The sequence below is a fragment of the Hoplias malabaricus genome, chromosome X2, assembly GCF_029633855.1.
Source record: "Hoplias malabaricus isolate fHopMal1 chromosome X2, fHopMal1.hap1, whole genome shotgun sequence".
Taxonomy (NCBI): domain Eukaryota; kingdom Metazoa; phylum Chordata; class Actinopteri; order Characiformes; family Erythrinidae; genus Hoplias; species Hoplias malabaricus.
Genome location: NC_089819.1, coordinates 35415824 through 35430345, shown reverse-complemented (window position 1 = coordinate 35430345; position 14522 = coordinate 35415824). Strand labels below are relative to the sequence as shown.

The 14522-nt window shown below is 38.2% G+C and overlaps 1 protein-coding gene across 2 annotated transcripts in view; it reads right to left on the bottom strand.

Moving 5' to 3' along the window:
• The window catches only part of LOC136677023 (ribosome-binding protein 1-like), a 30952-nt gene extending 23771 nt beyond the window's left edge, over window positions 1-7181 (bottom strand). For both annotated transcript variants that reach the window (XM_066654372.1, XM_066654371.1), the window contains exon 1: window positions 7095-7181. The gene's annotated coding sequence lies outside the window, so the exon portion shown is untranslated. The remainder of the gene's footprint in view (window positions 1-7094) is intronic.
• Window positions 7182-14522: the final 7341 nt, after the last annotated feature.

The following is a 14522-nucleotide window of genomic DNA, read 5'->3' as shown; positions in this document are numbered from 1 at the left end:
CATTTCCTTTGGAAATCAAGGTCCCAGACTCTGGAGGAAGTGAGGAGAGGCACAGAATCCACGTTGCTTGAGGTCCAGTGTAAAGTTTCCACAGTGTTTTGTGAGGTCCAAGGTCAACGCAGCTGTCTACCAGGACGTTTTACAGCACTTCATATTTCCTGCTACTGACCAACTTTATGGAGATGCAGATTACATTTTCCAACAGGACTTGGCACCTACACAGAGTACCAAAGCTACCAGTACCTGGTTTAAGGACCGTGGTCTCCCTGTTCTTAATTGGCCAGCTAACTCATCTGACCTTAACCCCATAGAAAATCTATGGGGTATTGTGAAGAGGAAGATACAATATGCCAGACCAAACAATGCAGAAGAGCTGAAGGCCACTATCAGAGCAACCTGGGCTCCTGAGCAGTGCCACAGACTGATCGACTCCATGCAGCACCGCATTGCTACAGTAATTCAGGCAAAAGGATCCCCAACTAAGTATTGAGTGCTGTACATGCTCATACTTTTAAATTGGCCAGCATTTCTAGAAATCCTTTTTGTATTGGTCTTAAGTAATAATCCAATTTTCTGAGATACTGAATTTGGGGTTTTCATTAGTTGTCAGTAATAATCATCAAATTAAAAGAAATAAACACTTGAAATATATCAGTCTGTGTGTAATCAATGAGTATAACATACAATTTTCACTTTTTGAACGGAATTACTGAAATAAACTTTTTCCATGATATTCTAATTTTTTGACCAGCACCTGTATATCAACATACCATTTTCTTTGTCAACAGCAGGCATGAAGGCATAATAGAAATAATAACTGACACCTGCGATGTCACAGTTGATGCACGTGGCATTCTTCTGTTAAACAAAATGACTAAGTGTAAAAACACTAAAGCTAATTTTCTTCAAAACGTTAAATAAATAAGTAGTAACTCTTGCTTACAGAAACTCGTTGAGGCAACAATAATATAGGTAGCTAGCAGAGGCGATTGCTCTAAGACTGCAAGGGAAGCTCAGCTTCCCCTAAAATGTCAAAAAAATAAGTGATCAAATATATACTATTGTGTGTACATGTCATTGAAAAAATATGCTCTACAACGCGCTCAACTTTTGTTCAGAATCAGCTTCTTATCACTGGTAAAAATGCGGCTTCTCAATCATTCCCCGAGACGAGTCATTGGATAAATGCTGGGCTTTGTCCCACCCATCGGACGCTCAGCGTCTCTGGGGGTCTTTGGGGCAGTGGGCTGGCCCGGACGCTCAGCTTCTGCATGATTCTGAGGCTGAATCCCTTTTTGATTGACAGCTAAATGAGCGAATCAACGATACTTTGGTGTAAAGATCCGTGGGAACATTACATGTTCATTCTGTTCTGAGTTGAACCGGAGATTTTCTTAAATCTCTTAGCGGCATTTTCTATGTTAAAAATGACTAGCAACAAATCGAGCTTCTATTTCTGGTGGGGTTTTTTGTAGCTGCATGTGTTTGGAGACTGACTTCTATCACTCTTTCTGATTTCTATCGCAGTTTCTGACCAGCGGGTGCTGCTGAGCCCCTCCACCGTCACAAAGCACTCACAGGCGGACACATTTCACAAGAGCCAAGCCATTTAAGCAGCCTAGCTCTGCTGGCCATTGAGAGAACACTAGTCAAGTCCCTGGAAAAAAACGCCTTGTTGGTACGACAGCGTCACAGATCATTTTCTTGAAAAGGAACAGAGGGTACAATTTATGTATAAATAAACCGACACATTTTATGATGTAGGCCGAAATTGATAAGCCTTGGTAAGATAACCTCTTGCTAGCCTACTGAGCTTTTCTGATTTATCAGATAGCAAGCAACTGCAAAATTACACCTTGATTTAATAGTTGCTTAAATGTTTCAATGTTATTATTGTCAATAAAAATATGAACCTCATCAAAACTTACCTGACTTGAGGTAGTGCTTTGGTCCAAATGTGCGCTTTCATTAGGTGAGTGTCAAGTTTCTAGACGTTATCTGGACATGCTGATGGAGGAATGAACAGTGCAGGGAGTGTAGTCTCAGTAACCCTTCAGTCTGTAACGTGCCTGGGATTGAGAAGCAGCTTTGCTTCAACTGGTTTTGTATCATATCTAATTATTTTAGCCAAGATTATGCTTCAGTATATATTTTTTTACCAACTATATACAAGTTTCTCACCTTCAGCTTTGAATATTCCCATTTTATTCCCATAATTCCCATGGTTAATTTCCCAACTTCCCATAATTTTGCAAACCTAGGTGCAACTGTCAAAAAATGTCACATTTTGGCTCAACGTTCAGGTAGGTGGGCTCCTTGTAAAATAACTTGTAAAACTGCTGTGTTAAATGTGATGCAGGTGAAAATTTGGGTTCAACTAAGAAAATGTTTAAGTGCACCAGTGCAAAAAGTTAGCCTAGACCCCTGATTATGGTGCTTACCACTGCATGGAACCTAAACGATGCTACTCGACATGGCTCGGCTCTTTTGGTTTTCCACTAGCCAAATCTGGTACCTGGTCCCTAGAACCAAATACATTTTTAGTCCCTGCTCGCGCCGAGTTCCAACTGTGCCAAGTAGGTACTAAATCATGACGTGTAAACCCTACAGAGCACTGATTGGCCAGAGAGCCAATGGTGGTGTAAATCACCCCGAAATGCAGAGCTCATTCAAATCCAGCACAAACTCGCCACTTGACTCACAGCGGCAGCTTGTACCATTACCTTGAGGTGTTTTGAAGAGTCTTAAATGCTCCTTGGACTGATGGCTGCAGAAAATTTCCAGCAAAAGCAACAAGGAAAATGGATCTGTGAGAACTGGGTGCAGAGCCATGTTCAGTTGAAACACAACACACGAATACACAATGAGTAAACAGTGCCTGACTTTACAGCAGCCGTTGGTGTGCTTCTCAAAGCCTGCGATTCCCGTTAGAGATGGGGTTTTGTGACGTCACCAGTTCCATTTCACAGGGGGAGCTGTCCTTGTACAAAAAGCAAGCCGTGCCGAGTCAAGGTCAAATGATATTACTAAATTTGCAATGAATTTCTAATATAATTTAGCCCCTTTGTCTTTTCTATGCCTAGCATGCCACTTACATTAGTCCTGTTTCCAGCATGCAAACAGACTGGTGAACTAGCAAATTGTGATGAAACATTCTGAATTTTATAAATGTGTTTTGTATAACAATCATGAAGGTTGCATTTAACCCTTATACCTAGATCCACTACTAAAAGCAGCCTTCGCAGGTAAAAGTAAAAAGATGGTGCTGAAAACCAGACATGTGATCACCCTTAATTCCTCCCCCTTTCTCAAAGCCCTTTTCATAGAAAAATGGCAGTTCCCCAACTCTCAACCACAGGACAGCAAGTTATGCAATACTGTCCAAAGATCATGCCATCCCACTCTAGCCCACTTCATTCCACTCCTGCACATGGCACTCCTCATTTCCTGTGATTAGTCTGTAGTAGTGATAGCAAAATACATCCCCCTCCACACACACATCCCAGTGATCAACGTATAATTGCATTAGCTGGAAATCTTCTGACCAGAGTGTTGTACAAGAACACTATGTAATATATTAACATAAGATTATAGCTTCACTGACCAATTATAGCAATATAATTATAATTATAGCTTCACTGACCAGTAATAGGGAGAATAGAGCTTCTGTCTCTAGGCTCAGAACTGCATTAATTTCACTATGTAACTTTAGGCAGAAGGCAAAAGACCATCCCTTCCCCACTGATTTCAGTACAGGGCTGTAAATTTCCACTAGTGGGAGCCACAGTAGCAAAAAAGATCCAAATAGTACTTTCTAGAAACACTTTTAAAGTGTTTCTTTAAAAGGGCTCTCAAGATCCCACCAGGATGTGACACACATACAAAACACACCACATGCAGAGACGCCCATAGTTGAAGAGAAATGCTGACTGGCCTTAACTTCTGCACAGACTCTCCCTAAAGGTAACCAAAACTATTATGTGGTGCAAAACTGTGAAAGATCCAAGCAAGACAATAGCACTATATGTAAAAAAAATATATATAACTCTGATCAGTTAAAAATAGGAATATATATATGTGATTGATCTTTTCTTAACACATGTTAATCCAACATTGCTATAGTAAAATTTATCTCCCCCTTTTCAGTAGTAGCTAATTTTAATCTCTCAGTAGCTTTACACTAGACTTTAGAAAATGAGGGTTCAAGAGCATTCAGCAACATGATTATTAGTGAGATTAAGCACTAATGTTGGTGATTAGTTCTGGATCATTAAAGCCAATCCAACAAATCCGAAAGCTATTCAATGTTACTCCAGAGAAAACACAGCTTCACACTTAAGCGCTGGGTGGCCCTACACACCTCTAGCCCACTCGTCGCATGGCACATCATGTGTTCAATTTTATTTAATCAATATTTTTATAGAAATAATATTCTGAATTTAAAAGCTACCTTGTGGTGTTACAAATACAGAGAAAAGCAGACTATATGTTCTTAATTTCATTGACATATTAGTAAATATACAAATAAATATGTTAAGCTTACCATGACAAAGACTCAATTTTGATTTAAATTTTGTTTATAGATTTAAAGAACAAAGAAAATTTCTTATTTGATATTAGATAGGGATGTATTGGCCTTTGCAGTGATACTATTTATTGAGAGCTACAAGCATCTTGGCAGTTTCCAGAAAAAATTTCCGGAAAATTTGTTACTCTGGTTTATTCGTGGATGGATCAAAGTAGTGGAACAGCTTTTTGTTGGCTGCCATGCAAGACTACCTTAACCATGTTTCACAGATAAACAGCAGCGGACACATGGGCCTCATTGATCTTCCCATCTCTATGGCACAAGTTCATTACGGTGTACAGAATAGACACTAGTACAATTGTTTTTATTTTTTCCTAGCTATTAGTTTTCTGAGGTTATGCTGGTGTATTTTTATAGTTATTGACATGTCTATACCTACATATCCTTAGATGAATCAATATAATGCAATGACACAAAGACCAACACCTGACTGGTAAACAAGCTTTCTGGTTACATATGGTCACCTTAAATTGGTGTTAAGTTAAATATTACTGTAATTCTAAATAGTTCAATGATTAAGTATGTATATACCCTTTGAGTAAACCAAAGACTTTAATGTAATCTCAAACACAATAAACTGAAAGGAGGAAAAAAAAAAAACCTGTCCAAATACCTATCACCTGTACTTCTCGGAGTATGGGTGTGTACTGGTCCTAGTCATATAATGAGTCCATGTCAGCACTACTGCCATATTTAACTATGAAAAAAGTAATAAATAATAATAATTTACATATTTCAAATAATTAAATGTTTTGTTATTCAGAGTTGTATATATTGTGTCAGTTAAATTGGTTTAATTATGCTCTTTTTCTAACAAAACATGTGCACTGATTTACAGATTAATGCAATTTAAAGAGAAAAAAAAAGCATATCTGGAGAGAATATTGTAATATATCATAGTGAAATATCCCCATACTATCCAGAGATGAATAGTTACTTGCAGATAAATATATGCCCAAGCTGCAATATGCTTGACTCAGGGCAGATGAGCAACGAAGCAGTTTCAGACATTAACCCCTTAGGCAGAATCTCTGCTATTGCATAACATCAATAGCTCCACGTTGCCAATTGACAGAATGCTTTATTCAAGCTGGTTCTGGGTCATTTTGGCATCTTCAGAGTCTAAAAATGTTATTTCATGTACAGGAAAAAAGCAGATGCTTCATATTTGATAACTTTTTTTAAAAAACTGCTGTCTCCCGTCTATAAACTCTGATGAACTCTCTGACTCAGAAAGCACACAATTTAATGAGACATATCACCTTAAAATTACCCATATCATGGAAAACCACCTGTCCCTCACATTTCTTAAAGTAGTCTAATATCTCATATTGCCTAAATACTGTTAAAGTTTCAAAAGGTGCCTGCCACTTCATATATGGAATATGAAACTAAGATGCAAAAAACTGAGTGTTTGAAACCTTTGCAAACTGCCAGCTGGAGTTCACTTTACATGCAGAATTTCAGAATGAACGCATCACGCATCTTTTGATGAGTGGCTACAGACAGAACTGGTAAATAAATATAATCAGACTCATTTTCGCTACACTTTGCTCTACATTATATATATATATATATATATATATAATATTACTGCTACTGTTTATGTGCGATCTACCCTGAGTCAATGCGATGTAATTTCGTGCTAATGCGCACTGTGCGGTGTAAATTTGAATGATAATAAAGTTTATCTACGTCTAAGTCTGTGGAATATCAACATCCTTTAGTGAATAAAGGGTCCACACTCTCCTCTCTTCCAGAGAGTGAAACGTGTACATAAGCCCGTGAGAACGTTTTCGTTGCTCTCAAGTCAGTAGGCTGGCATTAAAGTAACGTAATATAAGTTTAATCAAAACTAAATATTTTACTTTTTTGTGAGGGGAAAGTCTAAGGACTGAAACATTCTTAACTTTGGGCCAGCTTCATTTTTAGCTTCATTTTTAACGACTTTGTTCAAAACAGTGAGAGTAAACTTAAACTTAAAAAACAAACAAACAATACACAAATTACACGGGGAATATTTAAGAATTAGCCCATTCAAACGAGACGAAGAGACGTGTTTTCTTCAGGGAGAATGAAAAATTTGTACTGCTTTTCTTCTCGGCAGAGTAAGGCTCAATACCAAATCGCTCCCTACTCACTACGTACTACACAAGTAGGTCCCAAAAGTATAGCATTTACAAATCACACACTACATTAAAGATTACATTTATATATTTTAGCCTACACATGGACCCAAACTGAAGTTTTTCTAAACTCAAAAACCAACAGGCATGTCTTTATGCCGTGCAGTTAATAGGGAGAAAGGCGGCATTTGGGATTCAGACCAAGATTACGTTACACAAAAACCTTTAACACATCCTGAAATCAAACAAGTTTTGAACGCCTTTTCGGTGGTTTTGAGGAAAGACATCCGCTGTTTAACAATTGCCTGATGTCATAATCTTAAATTAACTTTAAATATTTGGCTAAAATCCGGACATACCGGAAAAAAGGGGAGACTTACCAGCCGTCCAAGTTTTCAGTCACTGATTTGGACTCGCAGACTGTGGAGTCGTGGCACTTTCTGTGAGCTGGCAGAGGGTCCGCCCCCAAGCCGAGTAGAAAGAGTTCTAATTTGACGAACAGCCTTCGATCAAAGACACACAGACCAATCGCGTTAGAGAAAGTCCTCTCGGAGAAAGAAAAGGAGGTGTCGTGGCTAATGAATGGGGTTTGTAGTCCAAATTCGCATAACGCTGGAATGTGCGCCAAGTGTAAACATAAAAAACAGAGCTAAACTCTCATCGAAAAACGCAGAATGAAAACATAAACCTGTAAGTTTGTTATTGACATGTTTCTGGTTTTTTTTTTGACTGACAGCGTCTGTCTCATTCTACGTTTCGGTTTCGTAAGATTTGCTTATGTACTTGATTAGGTTTCGATTAAGACAACAAAAGTACATAAACGTCTTTCAAGTGCGCCAAAACTTAGAAAAGATAAAGAAGCTCATTGTGCGATTAAATTAACGAAGTTTAAAGTTTCTTCACTCTTTTCGCGGGACAAACTTCACTGAAAGAGACAACACTCTAAAGACTCGTCATCACTTTTAGGGGTCAGGGTCGATGCGCCCTCCTTCTCCTCCTCCTCCCCCGCATTTCTAAATTCTCATTTTCTCCCCCAATACACACATACTGAACACTCACTGAATTAGAAACACCTACCTTATCTACACGCATTGGCCATATTTATCAGCTCCACTGACCATGCAGGAGCACTCTGTGTCTCTGCATATTTTCATATCCCCTTTTCACCCTGCTCCTCAATGGACAGGACCACCACAGGGCAGGTATGATTTGGGTGGTGAATCATTCTTATCACTGCAATGACAATGACATTGTGGTGATGTGTTAGTGTGTGTTGTGTTGATACGAGTGGATACAAGTGGGTCTACTGCTGTACTGAGAATATCCACCAACCAAAAATATCCAGCCAAAAGAGTCCTGTGTCCACTGGTTAAGGACTTGAGGATGATCAACACAAACTTTGCAGCAACAGATACTATCTCTGACATCTACAAGGTGGACCAACAGGGTCCATGCTATTGAAGAACAGGGTGGATAGGAAAGAATGCAGAGGAACAGGTGGACTACAGTCTGTAATTGTAGAACTACAAAATGCTCCTGGTCAGTGTAGCTGATAAAATAAACAGTGAATGTAGACACAAGGTAGGGGTTCCAAATCCATTGATTGTTCAGTGTAGTACTAAACTGAATCCAAACATTATAGCCAGAAGTTTATGGACATCAACTCAACCAAAATTTCATCTGAAATTGGAACATCAATTGGGATTTTTCCATCCATTTGTTGGAGTATTGTCTTGTATTTCTCTAGGAATGATTTACACTAGATGTTGGAACATTGCTGTAAGGACTGGGCTGCATTCAGCTAAAGGAACATTGGTGAGGTCTGGTAATAATGTGTGATGATTAGTTCCATTGTACATAATGCTGCATCACCTCTGAAATCACAGGTCTACTCTTTCACAGCTCAGTGTCTGTGGGAATTATATCTCTCTAGTTAACTTTGCATTGAGCATAGTGGCCTTCCAGAGCATCCTATTTCATGCTATGGAGATTAAATAAGTTGTGTGCTCAGAGGGATATCAGGAATAATTTGTAGCCATTATGTAAGTACTATTTCCATCAGGTCAAAAACCCTCAATTTTAAAAATACTTTAACAGTTAAGTGTCCAAGTAGTTTTTAAGGGCCACTAGATACACTGACCAAATAGTTTACATTTAATGGATCCAGATAAAACTCACATATAACTAAAATTTGGATGGAAACAAACAGCCTGATATGAAAGTCTGTAAAGTGGTCATTTGCATATTGCAGCCTTAAAATTGTTAACAAACTATATAGGTGTATGACAGTAATATATTGCATAGTAAAATTATAGTGTATTATACAGAATAAACCACTGGAGACTACAATTACATACTACAAATAGAACACTCTACACCACACACCATATTCTTCACACAGGTTTGTTTGCTTCCTAAACGTTACACACATTGTTTGGCAAGAGGTGACTGTAAATATGGGAACTCTGGAAGGTTAATGATTTTCAGCTACTCTCACTTTGACGAGAGGAAAAGAAAGAGTGAAGGAGTGAGAGAGTTTGAAAATGACTAAGACAGAATGGAAGAGTGAAAACGAATCAAGGTGAGTCAAACTGAATCTAAATAACTAACTGATTGATTAACTCAGAATATGTGACTAAGACTGAATGAATGAGTGAAAATAAATGAATGAGTGAAATTAAGCTAGTAAAAGTAATGTCAGTATAATTCTGAGAATAAGGTTGGAGTTATTCTGAGAACAAAAGTCAGCATAATTCAGAGAATAAAGTCGGAATATTTTGAGAAATACTGTTTGGGTTATTATTTATTATAATATGTATACAGACAGACTCTGTGTGACATAGAGCGAGTTGTGAAAGAAGCATTCAGTAAAGTAAACAGAATTATTTGTTAAACGCATCCACACAACATTATGAATAAGTCCATCAGTGCAGCCTTTAGTTTATTGTATGAGTCCATAAGTCATAACGCAATGGAGCCTTGTGGGCACTCCCTCTGGATCGATCATTTTCGTGATCGTTAAAGGCTAAGCACCACTTAATGGACCTCCATGAATATTTCACATTATTTTAGTTACTGACATATAAGTATGAATTAAAATGAAAATAGCATGCTTAATTTTCTTTAAAACTGACAATTTTATTAAATTGACAGAAAAACCCGAGCTCGCTAAGGAAATTCTTGAACGCAACTGTGTGACGTCACTGGTGGACAACAGCTGAACAACACCGTGTTAAAACACCGTTATTACTGACTGTTATGACAGTATCTAGCTAGCTAAATAAGCAACATTATTCATGACAATAGCCTATCAATAAGCTAAACTCAAATTTAGAGGTACCGTTATTCTTGTAAATGTGATCGAAGTCGAACTCTAATTCATCCGACACTATAAACCTCTGTAATGCAACTAGTGATACGTAGCCTAGTATAATCTGAGCCACCAAGTCAAGCTAACGTTAACTAACACCAACTAAAACAGGCGAAGTATGTGTACTTACCCTGTTTACCTCCATGTATACAGAGGCTCTTGAACACCTTTCGTTGGTTTCCTTACATGCCCATATTGTTGGAAAAGTGCCAGTGAAATGAGCACTACAGATAACCGAGTGAGTGGATGGTCCTTTCCAAAGTCCCCGTTTAAAGTTGACAAATTTAGTCCATTTTCTGGATATTTTGGGATCTTTTGGCCATTTGTGCACAGATGTGCCACTGTACATTGAATTATTGCAGCCAAAAACAACACACTTTTTCGTCATTTTGCATTAAATTAAGTGCAATTTCTAGAGTTCTTGTCCACCATCTACATCAAATGCAAGACGCCTATTTGAGTTTCCGAACACCGTTGGGGGGGGGAGTCGATAAGGGTTACAAATAATGAATGAAGGAATGATCTGTACCATAGTATAACTTCAGCCATACACTGCATTCCTCAGTTACAACCGTGTTTGTGTGCCCCATTATACGTGCAGCGAATATTTCTAATTTTAGTCTCAGAATTCTTACTTTATTCTCTGAATCTTATTTATATACATTATTTCAATACTGTGGCCCTATAATTCTGTCCAATGTAACCCCAGTTCAATTAAGCACCCTATTTCTGAGCCTGTCTCTAAAGCGCATGTAACATTAAAGTTTAGCCCTGTCTCCCTCTCACTGTCTCAGGAGCTTGTGTTGTGTCTCTGCTTTTGGATTATTTCTGTTTAGAAAGCTGTTAGCTGTGTGGGTGACGTCAGCCACGCACACATCCAATCAGACGCACACATCAGTCTAGAACCTGGCCTGAAAGTGAGTAATTGGATCAGTAAATGACTGAAACGCAATGAATGCATGTCCATCAAAAAAACTGAACAAAAATGTACTGGAGTGAGGCATGCCCTTTAAAATACTTTTTTCCAGGTTTCAGGCTTTATGAACAAATCTGTACTGGCATTATTTGTTCCTTGTTGTGAAAGTCATGGGGGTCATGTCTGAAAGTGACTATTCTAACACCTTGCCTAACCTTAACAGGCTCCTCTGAATGTCAGACAGTGGGAAAGAGTAAATAACCTAATAGTGGATGAAGAAATTCAAAATTCCATGCAATGATGAACAGATTACTGTGTATATTTGTTTTGTAAAGAGCTTGAGAGTGCAGTCAGACCATGTGACGCAGAGACTACGCAAGAGCCCTATGCCATTGCGAGCATATAGTTTCTGCGTTGGTGTCTGCGACGCTCCTCAATTATACCGCCACACCATTAGGGCTGAATCTCAAACATCTTCCTCTACACCTGGTTCCCAAACCCAAACGTTTTCTGCCATGGCCCCCTTTTGTAGAGGAGAATATTTTCACGCCCCCACTTTCACCCCCCACCACCACCAAAAACAAACAAACAAAAAAACCCACACACCTTTTACTTCCAAGCTATTATAATGTATTATTTTTACATTATAGCAAACAACAAAAATAAAGTAAGCCTTTGTTAAACATATTTGTTCCTAAATGCTTCCCAGCACAACAAATTTATTACAAAACAGCTTCCTGAGAGAAAAAGCCTAAACATTTAATCCCCTCATCCCTTCAGTGACTGGTATGAGCTTGCTTTGAGATATGCCTCATCATATATTCTTGTTTTTCCTTTGGAAGCTGTGGCTTGAGAAAACTCATCATCTGCTGCACCAGTGGTTCCCAAAGTTGGGGGGAGCTATTGCAGGGGGGTTGGTGGTGCAAATGAGCTACGCAGGTTTGAACACTGCTAGCAAAACATGGACTAGTTTGTGAGAGCTAAGCATGCAGCAGATTGAGTTTTTCTCAAGCCACAACTTCCAAGAAAACAAGAAAATTTGCTGAGCATATGTGCAGGTTTTAAACTTTTTATCTCAGTAAACTTTTCATTCGTTTTTTTTTTATTCGGCGTGTACAGTGATCCCTCGTTTCGCGGGGGATGCGTTCCAAGACCACTCGCGAAAAACAAATTTCCGCGAAGTAGAGGAAAGATATTTTTTATTTATTTAACGAGTATTTGGACTTTTAAAACCCTCCCTGTACTGTTGCATTAAATAGTCATTCTATGTTTTCTCATCTGGAACTACATGTGATATCCTACCTGTTTCTTTAATAGAGTAATTCCTAAGCTGTGATTTAGCGTAAGTAAATTTCACTCGGATGTGGACATGAAAAATACATGTACTGTACGTAAGAAATTATATATTTTGTCACCTACAGGCCTAGTCTAATACATGTAAATAATAATAAAAAAATACTATTGGCTATTCATCTTTCACGGTTTTTCTAGATTTTCCCTCAATATCCGCGATATAGCGAGAAGGGTATCTCTGCAGGCCGGAGGCAGCTCCAAGTGGGTGATACAGCTCCAAGTGAGCGCGGAAGAACATTTTAAGCACGACTCAAGCACGTCGCTGGCTTCGAAATATGTAGTTGTCGTAAAGGCTCTGGAGACGACCCAGAGGCTAAAGAACCCTTTTTATTTGTTTTTAACAACATGGCTGATATGGAGCTGTTTCTAAAAGATTGTGTTGATGAGCAGGGTCTCAGGGTCAATGCGATGTTTGTGGTTACGCCATGCCCCTCACCCCAGAAATTTTAAGGCATGTAAACTGGACTGTAGGGCCCTCACCTCAATTCTTAAGGCACAGATACTAGACTGCAGGGCACCTGGTACATTATAGTTCAGACAATGTTTATAGTTTGATACTTTTAGAAACCTAGGCTGTCTGGTTAACTGTGATGTCCTGCTTTGCGTAAAATGCCCTGCATAAAATAGGTATCCTAGATATTTTCTTTCTTCTAACAAATTTCCATAACTAACGCAGCTCAAATTGCTCTGTTTGAGCATTGTTTGGAAGTTTAAGAGAATGTCAGTGAGTTCTTTGGGATATTGTGTTAGATTATTGTGTATTTTGTAGTACAGCTCTGTGCCTGGTGATCATGTAATAACTGTTTTGTTTTCAGTGTTAATATTGTACCTTGTAAACATTGAGTACATTATATGGAGTACATTTTCAGCATTATGTGATTTACAGACTTGTTTGTGGTTGGCTTAATATGTGAAATTCTTGCAATAAATAAAGAGAATAACCATTTAACTGAGACCACATGTACTGAGAATGATCATGTTTGCTTACATATAGGCTACTACTCACTACCTAACAAAAGACATGACAGTAAATATGGGTTCATCAGCACAGCTCAGTGCTGGGGTGCTATATATTTTTCGCCTGGCATTAGGTTCATGTTTCTCTACTCCAGAGAATCCAATTCTATTGTCAGTATTTCTCTACAGGGATTAGAGAGGCAGTGTGTGCACATCTGTGTTAGTAACGGTTGCAACTTAATGTAGAATATATTGATTACAAATTTGTCCTCAAATATTTGTACATATGGTGTATTTCTGAAATAAATTAAACTGAATAAATGAACTATATTAAAATAAATTGATAGGCCTTCGGCCGGCACGGTAGTGCGCCAGGTAGTGTTGCAGTCACACAGCTCCAGGTTGTGGGTTTGAGCCACACTCCATGTGACGGTCTGTGAGGAGTTGAATTGGATAAGCAGTTTCAGACAATGAATGAATGAATGATAGTCCTTCTACAAATTCACATGCACAATCCAGGCAATAATAAAGGGAGGCTTTCTGACAGTTTAAGCCAGTGTTATCCAATTCTGAACCTATTCTACCTGTTCAAACAAACTTGATTCAACTAATTTTGTGAGTAGGATGTTCCAGGACCGGGTTCTGATGCCAAATCAAAGCATATGTGATCATCTGAACACAAAGAGTAATACATAATACTCTACAACAAGGACATACTTCTATAAAAAAAATATTTAAAACCATGCAAAGGAACTAAATGAAGTACAGTGAACTTCTCTGAATGTCTGTTTATATTCTTAATTGAGTCAAATTTCCTGAAAGGTTGCACCGCTATCTTGGAATTGATTAAACAATAACTAAGTTAAGTTCACCTAATTTGTAGCTACAGGCACTGACTCTATTGTCATATACACCCACTATGACTGAGTACTCATGGTAGGTTTGCTGAATATTATGATTATTTGCAAATTATTAGCACAATTTCTCCCATGTCCATTAATGGAAAGGAGCTGCTTTAAATATTTGAATAGTGGGCCATAAGTGTTACTTAAGGGTTTACATATTTAAACTGATTATAATCCAATACTGTGCTGAGTACAAAACAAATAATACAGTCCTATAATTCTGTAATCAAATTAAAATAATGATTGTAGACATGAGAGACCTAATGGATTTCATAAGTTTGCAGTTCACCCCATAATCAGATCACCA